We start from the raw sequence: 13,007 nt of genomic DNA, 5'->3' as shown, positions 1-13,007 counted from the left end.
CACATGGAACACACAAAACACATGTCGAATTCAACAAATACCCAGACACAACAAACAACCCAGACACTGGACCGTCCCCTTAGGGATACAACAAACCAATGTGCATTATAAAAACTGACAACCAAACTACACATACAACACACAAACCCGCACCCAATAACAACACAGGCACTGTGTCTTACCTTTGCAGATATTGAACAAGCCAGTGCAACAATCAATTTATCCGCAAGCCAACCCACACAGCTACCACTTTCTCCCGGTTCTGGAAGTATTGCATCATTCAACCCTCATTAATCCATCCTGCCATATTTCTCGCATTGCCATGTGAGTGCCAGGATTCCCCCGCAAATGGTAACAGTGCACGGTATAAGAGAACATATTATAACATATATAATGATGTTCCTCTTTATCCATCTCTCTACATCTCTCTCTTTTTCTCTGCCTCTATATATGCATTTCTATGTCTCACTGTATCCATCTATGTATGTCTGTCCATGCCGAACTGGCTTTGCATCTCTCTGTATGAATAGTTACATCTAGCTCCATCCTTCTCTCAGTCTCCATCCTTCCAATGTATATGAATCTCTCCATCTACCTCTATCCATCTTTGGCTCTACATGTCTAACTATCCATATGTCTCCCTCTATCCATCAATCTACTGTGACAAACATGATGGATTTGTCCTACTCACTCTCTCTGGATCTTCCATTCAGGTGGCCTGGGAAGGAAAATCGCTTTTGGATCCCGACCCTGGGGGTGAACAAGCGAGGGAGGATCATCTGAATGGCGAGTAATGGGGTATTGTTAAGAGGGTACCCAAGGGCAAGACATGGTATTTTCCTGTCCTGGAAACACCATAACCTACTCTCCTCCAGCTTTTGTGGGGTGTTTACAATCTCACCTCATCTCCCCCTCCCCATTTCCAACAAATACTGAGACAAGGAGGAAGCCACTATGTTCAGTAATGGTTACCCTTAGGAATAACATGATGGAAAGTAAGGGAAACCCAGCCTAGAAAGAACTCAGATTGTCCCACTAATACCGTCAGGCAGGTTCAGGCACTCAATATTAACTATTCATAAATGACTCCACTTGACAGATTGGTTCACTATAAAAGGTGTGGTCATGCACACATATGCGAGCATTCTGGGGATGCAGTCCGGACCGGTGTGTCCCTGGAGCACTGAGAAGCAGGCACTGCAATCTGGAGTAGTACAGTGTGCAGAGATGCTGGCCCGGTGTGTGTGGGCTGCAGCGTGGTGAGGGAGCCATGCCTCCAGGGAGCTGGAGAAGTGCTGCCTGCATTCTGCCGGCCAGGTCCAGGAGAGTGCTTGTTTCATTGGGACCAGTGCCGACCCCAAGGGTTCCTGAGAGGCAGGTGGAGAGACCCTGGCCACAACCCTGCAATTCCCAGAAGGACTGCTTCTTGGTGCAACACTACCTGGTGAGTTTACTGGAGAATTTGAGAGAAACTCAGGAGCATGCATTTGGATGAGAGCGGAGAGGGAGAATGGCATGGACAGTGAAATCGGAACAAAATTGCAAAGTGCAAAGAAAGGAAAGTATGAAAGTGAAAGTTCCGTTGACATTAAAAGAAAAGCAGACTGCGTGAAAGATGAAAGAGCAGCCGAAAGCCATAGCAAAGCCGAAAGCATAAAAGGCTGAAAGCACAGCTGAGAGCAAAAGTAATGTGAAAAAGTAAAAAGATGATCGAAGCAGAAAGTGAGCAAAAGGTAGATCAGAGCAGAAAGTGAGAGAAAGAGGAAAGAAGCCAAAGGGTGTGATTGGCCCTTAACGAGAGAGGGGCACAAGGAAAAGGCAACCCAATGGGATAGTCGCCCGTAATGAGAGATGGGCCAGAGAAAAGGCAACCAGAGGAATAAGGGGCATATCAAAGAAAAGAGGAAACAGAAAGGAAAGTGCAAGGTAGCACAGAGTGAATAAAGGATAGGTGCCAGGGGTATGATAAGAAGAGCAAGAGTAAAATGTGCAAGTGTGCAAAGAAAGGAAAGAAGAACAAAAGGGGTGCAGGAAGCATCTGAAGGGAAACAAAAAGATATCAGGAAAATAAATCAAAAGCAAGAAAACAAAGAGATGGGCAGAAAGGGTCAGAGTGGCTGCACCCAGGAAAACCAAAGATCCTGGCATTTTCAAAAGCCTGTGACTCTACCCAATGACAGGATGGTATGTGGAAAGGATTGTCAATAAGAAAAAGCTACATTTTAACAAGCAGAATTTGTGTTGGAATTAAAGTGCCCCAAAGCTGGGGAAGGGTGCCCTGTCAAATCAAGAAAGAACTGTGATATGGTATATTTTGTGTTTGGAAGCTGGAAGAGACCTAAAGCTTGGGGAAAGGAACCCTGGGAAGGCCTGTCAAAGAAGGCATCCTGATAACAGTCACCTTGTGTTTAAAGGTTGGAAAGAGGCCTGAGGTTTTGCAAGGGAACCCTAAGAGGCCCAACCAAGTTGGAGACTTGTTAGATTTGTTGTATTGTTGAAAGGATTGAAGCGTGGGGAAGGGAATCCCGAGAAGATTAGAAAAGGAACTGTGTTATAATTATTCCATGGTGTTTTTGAAACTTTGAATAAGCTGAAGGTTGGGGAAGGGACCTTAAGGAACTTAAAGACACTGAAGGTATTTGGAATAACTACAAGGGGTCTGTGGAGAAGGTCTTGTGAACAGCCCTGTTTAATTAACTGATTTCTGTTGCATTGACTAAACAGCACTTGGTGAGAACCCAACCTTGGTTTCCACTTTTTGTTGAACCACTATTTTTCTTGTTTGTAAAAGACTTCCTATCACATTTATGTGCAGAGTGAGGGCAAGCATTACACCAACCCAATAATCTTAGTAAATGAAGGTTTTCAAACAAACCCATTTGAGACGGGGTCTCTCTTGATACCATGTTTGTCTCACATATGGTGTCAGAGTGGGATGCAACTCAACTGAAACATGTTAGGAGGCCCTGAAGTATGAGCAGTTAAGTGATATGGTCTCCAACCCCACAGTAGACACTAAAGGGTCTGTTGGGTTTGATCTTTGTAGCAGCTGGACAGAAACCCTCCACCAAAAGAAAGACGTTATATCCCTACTGATCTTGTTCTTATTCCTCCTCCTGGAACATACATCAGGATGGCACACCAGTCAGGACTTGCATGGAGGTTTGGCATTGTAGGGTATTTTGTGGAGATTTGGGGCCTGACGGTATTTTCTTACCGCCGAAAAATAACTTTGCAACAATCACTCCTTGTATTCAGATTGGGCCATGTACAACAATAATACAGTGGACATACATTATTTCAGCACACAGACATGCGTATTTGGTATGCGTGGTTGGTATGCGTGGTTGGTGGTATTTTGGTGAGCATAATTCCCTTGTTGTATTGGTGGCCCCAATATCCAGAACCCCTTATTTTTGCTTAGATTTTTCGTGTAATCACTAGAGAGACCTCAGGCTTGCATTTCAGGAACACCACATTTTCATGTTTAGTGTGCCACCATGGGCAATTTCTCTCTGTCTTATCTACGGCAGCGAGCTATCATGTGGTATTTTCACTATCTTATATACGGTAGTGAACTATGTCCCGGGCCTCCCTTTTTGCCGAATCATAGACCTCCGACAAACTACAACACACACAGTTAGTTATAATTGCTCATACTGAATTACATTGTGCACACGGCTGCAGCAAATTTGACGTTTAGCTACCTTGAAAATGACAATTGCACTGTCTAAACATCTCCCCACATCATCAGCACTGTATTGGTAAATATAAAACACACCACCCGTCTGCTTTCAAATATTTTTGTGTATTATAAAAGTTGCATTTAAACACGATCTCACTCTTTACAGAAATAAATAAATAGCACAGTAACAGCATTGTCTGTGATACACTGAAAAGAGAGTGGCGGAGACAAGAACTCAATTTGCAACATTAAACATGTGATTAAAGCACAGGAATCTCCTTTCCTACACTGACTGAATATTCTCGTACACACTCAGCCCCCACACTTCTGTAATTACCTTATCTGTTCAGCATGAGTTTTCTTCAGCTGTTCTCTTTCTGAATTTGGCTCCCTTGAAGATTAACCCCAGTGAAAACAAGCGTCTTTCGTTCTCAAATCGGGGTTATTGCCTGGAATTCTCAGCTTTTGCAGCAGGAATGCTTCAGCCAGGAAACAGGTCCTTCTCCCAGCTCTGCCAAATCTCGACTGTCCTCCCCCTCTCTTCAAGCTCCCCCAGCAAAACTCTCATCACTGCCTCTAGCATGATACTTGCTATGACGCTGCTCCAATCAGAAATCAATCATGCCATCTCCTCCCTCACTACACAATGGCTCATTTCTACAGTAATTATTTGTAACCAACTGATTTCCTGTTCCTTCGAGCCCTTTTGCTTCCTGTAGTTATGTGGACAGAGCAGCAGAGAAAAAGAAAAAAATGAATGTGCGTTTAAAAGTTCACTTTCAGAGTAGGCCTAATTCTGCAGTGGAGACACATTTTTATTAGTGGGTTATGTTAAATGCAGTTTTATTAGTCAGGTTATTTATTAATAATGTTAGTTATTAATTTTCAAATGTGTCTCTTGCACCATAGGCATTTCAGGTGAAAAATAGTGTGCATTTTTGAATGTGCACGTGTGCTTTTAACTGTAAATATAGATTTGCATCTTATATGTTAAAATCGTTTTTGACTGAATAGCCTGTCTTTACTTATATGTCCATGTTAATCTGGCAACACATATAGCAATGCACCACACCCATGTGGTGGTGCTGCATCAAAAAAATTGCTACCTGTGCAGTAGTGCTGTACTCTGTGCTGTAACACGCCAAATATCCTTACATATACCCTCCTTTTGTTTTTAGAACTTGGCTACAATCCAAGCCAATTCCTAAAAACAACTTGTTCTTTTTTTTCTTTTAAAATGCATGTGTATTGGGATATCTTTCTCTTCCTGACGTAGCCAGTAAAATCAGTAACATTTTCATTTTTACTGATAGCACAATCAACCATCCACCCATGATTATCACCAGGACAGCCAAACCCACTATTGAGCGTTCCCCCCAGGTTCCCTAATTAAATCTTTCCACTTCTATTATCCCCAGATTACTAATTGTAATATTGTTTTTTCTCAAATTCATTTTTATAACATGTCTTTCTTTGTGATTCAATAAATATTCCACATCCGGATCTATTGGAAAATTATCCCTTTGAAAAAAATCGATATTTTCCACTTGGCTTTCCCAAACATCATTTGTTACATGAAACAATGTTAACCCCCCAATTGACACAATTGTATCCTTTGGAACCTGTAAATAAAAACATTATATTTCACCTGTTTAACCACGTATGTTCCATGGTTTAAATGTACTACCGTCATGTTCTTTAAACAGGTGCTGACCAACCATTTACCTCTGACCATCTTAGCCTGTGCCATTTCTTCACTCCCCATATTGCTAATAATCACTTCACATCCCTCTGATATACTTGGGTCAGATTTCAAACCACAAATAGCATCTGTGGCACCAGGAACTAACGGTTTACCTGGACACATATAATTTTGTTCTTTAAATTTTACACATGTTTCCAGGTTTGGTATTAAATAAATTTCAGGTTCCCATGACTGAAATGCCACCACTTCTGGCGTCTTAATCTTAATAAATGTGTCCTCTTGCCAAAATCCCACGTTGTGTACCCACTTCGTTTGGTAAATAAGTTCAGGGGCTACATATGGGATGCATAGAAAAAATACGATCTCTAGTCTTTCCAAGTCCACATATAACGGCATTGCATTACCCATTTCGAATGCAATTTTTACCTGTATTACATCAATTTCCCTCCTGGTCAATCTTTCTATCATTTGACGAATAATATCCTGTGAAATAAAATACAAGGGAATATGTCCTTGAATCAATTATGAAACTGCCGTTTGAACTTCTCTCATATAATTCGTTAATAGTCTATCACCAGGACTCATTATGTTCAATATTTCATTTAAAGTTCTGTCATGCTTAAGTATTATTTTAGTCACCCGTTGCATTACATCCGCTTGTTCATTTAGAATGATTGCAGTTTCATTTCTGAATCTTACTTGTTCATCCAGTCCCCCTCTAGTTCCATCTAATGTTTTTTGTATTATTTCTAGGTCAATACTCAGTTGTTGCGCTTTAGTACTCAGTGTTCCTACCGAAATAGAATTGGCTGTTGATATTGTGGTACCTATTATGGCTCCAACTATAGACATTACCAATGATATCGCGAGCATCACCGCACCTCTCTTTCCTCTCTTCTTCTTAATGTCGGCTGAATTCACGAATGTTTTTTCCAATTGCATTAATATATCTCTTATTGACTGCTTAGTGTCCTCTTTTCTTATTTCCAGCCACTCTTTAGTCTGTTCAATCTTAATTCCGGTATTGTTCAAGTGTTTTTCAATCAAAATCTCAGGATTCAATGGTATGTATATATTTTGGAAAATCATCCTTCTATCACTCATGATGAATCCTGGTGCCTCTTCCACCGCGATACCAGATGCTGGTCCAGGTTCAATGACAACCTGTGCTTCTGAATTCTTGAAGATCCCTCCAAATATCATCATCATTAACCATATCATCGGTATCATCTTCAATGCTGATCGCTTTGCAGCCTTGGTCGTCACCCCTCTTTGGGGCTTTCCCGGAATCCGTCCACGTGGGCTCCAGGACTCCATCGTCTCCCGTGGGCGCTGATCCCGGAACCTCCGACCAAATAATGTTAATTTTCTAAATCAAATAGAAAATAAACAAATTAAGTACATAGCAGAATACTAACTTCACTCTTTTGCCAAAAATAAAACATGCTTGGTAAAAATATTTCGTTTTTTTTTTTTCTGAAATTAAACACAAGTTAAAAAGAAAACAAGCACATATAAAACAGCATTCAATATTTAATACATTTTCTCTCTGCACACAAACCATGAGCTTCCATTATATATATTTATTTATTTATTATATATTTTTACATATATTACAGTGTTTATGTGCCAGTATAACAATCAACTTTTTAACTTCTTTGTCACTGCCTCCTGATTGTACCCATTTATTTTCTCTTTTTGTGTCCAAGGGACTTTATCTGTTTCTACATGCTCAAGCTGCCTGATCTCATGTCTGGGATGGCATGGTTTGATTTGATTTACATGGACAAACTGCTCTATTGCCGTTTCACCTTCATTTTTCAAAATTTTATAAACTACAGGAGAGACCTTATCTATAATTCGAAATGGCCCCTGCCAGGCTGCTAGAAAATTAGAATTTTTCTGTTTACTTTTTCCAAAATGAAACTTGTACACCTGATCCCCTACACTGTATTCCTTTACTGATGTCTTTTTGTCATAATAAGACTTTGCACTGTCAGCAGCTCTTTCCAGATTTCTCTGCACAAAAGCAAATGCATGTTGCAAATGCCTCCTCAGTTCATCAATATATTCATGAACTGTGGATGCACTCACAAGTGTCTGCTCATGTGTTCTGTATAGTAGGTGTTGTGGTAACACCATTTTCCTACCTGTCAAGACCTCATGGGGGCTAACACCTGTTGCTTTGGCAGGAGTTGATCTGATTGCCATCAAAACCAACGGTAAACGTAAATCCCAGCTGGAACCTGCTTCTGCCACAAATTTCTTTAAAATATCCACAACAGACCTATTGCTTCTTTCAACTGTACGTGAAGACGCTGCCCGATATGCGATATGTAGTTTCCTTTTCACACCTAGTATTTGCCATACCTTACTCATTAGAGTACTTGTGAAATGACTTCCTCTGTCTGACTCAATTCTTTGTGGCAACCCAAACCTTGAGAACGCATGGTTCACCAGCAATGTGGCTGCTGTTTGCGCACTACTATCTGGTGCAGGAATGCATTCAATCCACTTCGACATCAAACATACCACACTCAAAATATAACGGCTTCCCCTACTCGACCTTTTTAAAGGACCTACATAGTCTATTTGCAAATCTGACCATGGGAGGGTTAGGCCTCTTTTCATCAATGGTGCTCTATGCATTGGTGAAGCAGGTTTAAATTGGGCGCATACTAAACGTCCTCTAGTATATAATTCCACATCTTGGGACATATGTGGCCAGTAAGCATAATCTTTTAGTATTTCTAATGTTTTTTGTGAACCTCTATGGCCTGCAATTATGGCATCATGTGCATGGTGTAGCATTAGCCCTCTGAATGAAAGGGGTACTACCCACTGTATTTGTCCTGTTATGGACTCTCTAATCATGAGTCCATCCTGTAATCTAATTCGTGTTTTGTTCTTTAATAGCACCCTCAACTCTTCTTTTCCCATACAATCATTTTCTCTTAAAGTATTTTGTTCGGGATCTATCAAATGATTATAATAGATTCCCAAAATTCGATCATTCTTTTGTGCCTCAATCAAATCTTGGTCTGGCGTGTCATGACTCCACTGCACCACCGGTTGATCTACCTCCTTTGGTGCTTTAGAACGTGTCACTGCATCAATTTGTATTTCACCCATTAAATAATTAATAGGTAGCAATTCTCCCATCACAGCCCCAATCTTAGCCAGGTGGTCTGCCTTATCATTTCCCTCCTTATCCTCTCCTGGTGTTTTTAAATGCCCACAAATTTTTCTCCAGTATATTGTTAAATTATTCTCTGACACCAATTTGTCTATGGCTTGTATCATTTTTCCATGTTTAAGTGGCATTTTGTTGTATGTAACCATGCCTCTTGCTTTCCAACCAGGCAAATACTCCACAAAGCTATTCCGTGCATAGTCAGAATCAATCACCAGGACAATTTCACTGAACTTTTTATCAACTGCAGTAGCAATTGCTTTATAAATGGCTGCCAATTCCGCCACCTGACTGCTCCTATCTCCAATCCTCATCCCTATACTGGGGACACCTTCACATTTCAACCAGGCATTTCCTATTCCTGCCACTAATTGTTTATTACTGTCATTTTCAATGTGAAAAGCACAACCATCCACATATACAGTTGGCAAATCCTTGCATGTTTTTTCATCAAAAGCTTTGTGTTGTGATTGTTCAAATTCCTGCAAACTAGTTTCCACTTCCATTTCATTTGGTATTTGTTCAGCTGCACAGTCATGTAAGTCAGCTAACCCTTGAGCAATTGGGTTCTTTTTATTTTGTCCATATCTCACTTCTACGGGAAAACCTTGTAATGCCAGCGTCCATGAAGTGATTCTGGATTGCGCTAGATTACCTGATCTAATTCTTTTACTCTCTAAAAATTGCAAAGGTTGATGATTTGTTTCAATAATCACCTTTTCTCCCTGAACAATGGGGTGGAAATGTTGTAGCGCCCACACAGTGGTTAATAGGGCCTTTTCACATTCATTAAATTTCATTTCAACTTGGGAAAATGCCTTACTTGCATATGCAATGGTTTTGTGATTCAAATCGTGTTTTTGTGATAACACTGCTGACATACAATGTTCACAAAAACCTATTTCTATAAAGAAATCCCTGTCCTTTATGGGGTATGCTAAACATGGTGCCTTTACAAGACATTCCTTTAATTTAGCCATTGCATCAGACTGCTCTTTTTCCCATTTCCAGGGAGTATTCAGTTTAAGCAGTTTAGTCAATGGTTGAGTGATTTCTGCATAATTTTCAATGAACTTTCTGTTATAGCCTGTCATCCCTAATAAACTTTTTACTCCTTTCACATTTTTAGGATCTTTTAATCTTTGTATGGCCTCTATTTTCTTCTTTTGTGGATTTAGCCCATGTTCAGTCACTTCATGCCCTAGAAAGTTCACTTTTTTCTTGCACCATTGTGCTTTTTGCAAAGATACTTTGGCGCCTGCTTTCTGCAATTGGCCAAGTACATGTCTTATTTCATCAAAATGGCTTTTAAGGCTTTCATTTTTTATCAGGACATTGTCCACATAAACTATTGTTCCTCTTTCCGCTGTATCCGGCATGGCCTTTCTCAAAAATATGCCAAATTCACTCCCACTATTGATGTACCCGAACGGAGCTCTAAGCCAGGCATATTGAGTCCTGTCAAATGTAAAGGAAAATAAATGTTGTATCTCCTCTGCCAATGGCACGCACCAATATCCAGAGGTGAGATCTAATGTGGTAAATACATTTGAACCATGTACCTGAGCTAGGCCCTGATCAATGAATGGCAGTGGCCATCTAGATACTGGTACTTTTTTATTTAACTCTCTCAAGTCTGCACACAGCCGCCATTGACCATTTGGCTTTCACACACCTAAAATAGGTGTATTGGATGTGCTATGAATGGGCCTGATGATTCCCCGCGATTCCAAATTTTTAATAATCTCTGCCAATGATTCTAAACATGCCAGCGGTAGTCTATACTGGCGTACAAACACTGGATTTCTGCTACACCCTTCTGGTAATGTGGCCACATGTAAATCAGTTAAACCACAATCATAAGCATCTTTTGCAAATACATCCTTAAACTCCATAAATATCTCCCTCAGATTGTCCCTATCTTCATTGCTTTCACACGCATCCGCTAAGGAGATCTGCTCTTCTACCATTTTGGAAAATTCTGGAAAATCTTCTGGTAAGGGAATCTCGGCGCTTTCCTCTAACTGTGTGGCTGTGCCTTTTTGTAAAGCTGCCACTTTTAAATATTTTGGCATATCAGCTTCCACTTCAATGGGCTGATTTCCTGTTTCATTTTCATTTAAATTAAATATTATGCAATCCTCTTGATGGCAGCACACTGTCTCATTTGAATCATAAGGATACACAGAATGAATTTTAAATATTCCTTTGGGCTGAGAGTCCAGGTGTTCTGGCAACTCACCCTTGGCATCTACATACTTTTCAGGAATATTTCCAATCACCATGTTATTTAAATCTGCTGTATAATGTGATTTTTGTATGGCCATTCCTAATGGGGAGTTTTCCTCTAAATGAATATCCTGACAACCTTTATTATTTACCATAATTTTTACAGATCCTTCACCAATATCTAACAATGGAATGTATTCATAATCCAGGCCTTGCTGTTTTATGGATTCATTCAGGCATACAAATGCATCAGAGCCTTTCATCTGCTGTCCATTTTTGCATTTCAGTGTTATTGCAAACTGTTTTGTAAATGCAGGAATAATAGTATTTTTCCTCATTTGTAATTCGATTGCATAAGGAACCAGTTGTGCACAATGATAAGCCCTTCTTTTGTCTTCAAATTCAGGTGCCGGACCACCTAGGCGTGACCATATTTTTTGATTAAGGAAATCTAACACCATACACTCTGTGCATGATGTCATTGCCCATGTAAAATTCATTTTGTGCTCCACTCACTATCCATACATTATGGTAAATTGTTTTCTGCCCAATGCTAATTTTAAGCATGCATCTGCCTGCAATTCGGTTTTCAAAGTCTGGACTGTCCAACCCAGAAACATATTGGTTTTTAATCCTAAATCTCGAGATTTCTTCCCTCTCCATTATTTTTTGCAACAATATCTCATTAATGAAACTCCTTTCATGTTCAAGCGCTAAAGTGGCTTTTATTGTTTTAAAATAGTCATTTATACCAACATGAACCCATGGTTGCTCATCTTCCATGTGTATTTCTGCCAGAGTGGTAATGTGTTTTGCTGAATCTGTTTTAGGAGCAATATTCTGTTTGCATGTTTTCTCTTTTAAATAAAAACGTAATGTGTGCTCATCTATGGCAGTCTGCCAATTTTTCCTTGGGTCCAAGTATATTTGTACAGGTAGTTTTTCATTGTCGCTCTGCATTTTGTCTTGACACATTAATATAACAGTGACACTAGGTTTGCAGCTATTCTGGAGATATACCTCCACAGCATCATTTGTTTTGGCAACGGTGTGACATTCATTTATATTGCTGTTTTGTGATTTTAGTTTCTTAGGCCTCAATGGTTTTTTGGTTAAGGACCACAGCACTCCATTCACCCCATCTATTAGAGGAGACAATCTTTTCGGGCAATCTGTCCCCATCAGAAATGGAATTTCACAAATAGATGTGATCAATACCTCTTGTTTCATTCTGTGCTTTCCTATTTTTATGTCCACCTCAGTTACACCTATGATGGGCACCTCATCCCCATTAAAGTTATGCACTGGGCCTTGATTTTCCTTCACTGTGATCTGACTCTGTGGGGGTCTCCCTTCATTGATACTCTTTATCAGCTCCTTGGACATAATTGTGGCCTGTGCTCCAGTGTCAATCATAGCAAAGGTGTGGCATTTTTCTTCTACAGTGATGGGTGCATAATATCTGTCCTCAACTTCCTCTAATACACATAAGAAATGTGAATTCTTACTGATTTCAGGGCTCACCTTTCTCATGTCTTTTTCCCTTTTGGCTAAACACATTGGTAAATGGAAAGACATTTTTCCCTCCTTTTTACCCATTTCTGCTCGAGAGACTTTATTCATTTCTCCATGATCAGAGGTTTTTTGGAGTGTGGCCACTGTTCGCCCATCCATCTGGGTAACATCAGAGACCACATTACAACCTTCCAACTGAACATGTGTAACAACATCATTCAGCAATTTGTCATTTTTTAATTCTGTGCATTTGTGATCATTTAGTGTGATACCAGCCCTTTCAGCCTCTTCAAAAATATGTGGCTCAAAGAATTCTTCAGGTGATTGACTTGAACCCTCCTTTTGAGTATTTCCTTTTTCTGTCTATGTTTGGTCATTGTTTTGCTTGCCCAAGGAAGGAGCTATAGTATCCACACTTGCTCCCTGTTCACTGGTATTCCCCATGCATGAGTCATTTTTCTTAAATCTATCCCTTTGTTCTTTTGGAATTCCTAATGTTTCTTTTTCATTTGTACAAATCTTTACTGTTTTATTTAGCTCTAGGCTAAACCGTACCTCTTTTTTAGAAGTATTTGCACTTTCTGTCACAAGTTCATTTACTGGCACTTTCACATTTAATCCATTAGGCATCTCAGAGTCGTTATGCAAAATTATATCAGAGCAATCTGTCATTTTGGCAC

Source organism: Ambystoma mexicanum, chromosome 8 (assembly GCF_040938575.1).
Source record: "Ambystoma mexicanum isolate Mex_15411 chromosome 8, UKY_AmexF1_1, whole genome shotgun sequence".
Lineage (NCBI taxonomy): Eukaryota > Metazoa > Chordata > Amphibia > Caudata > Ambystomatidae > Ambystoma > Ambystoma mexicanum.
Note: the sequence above shows the minus strand (reverse complement) of the source record.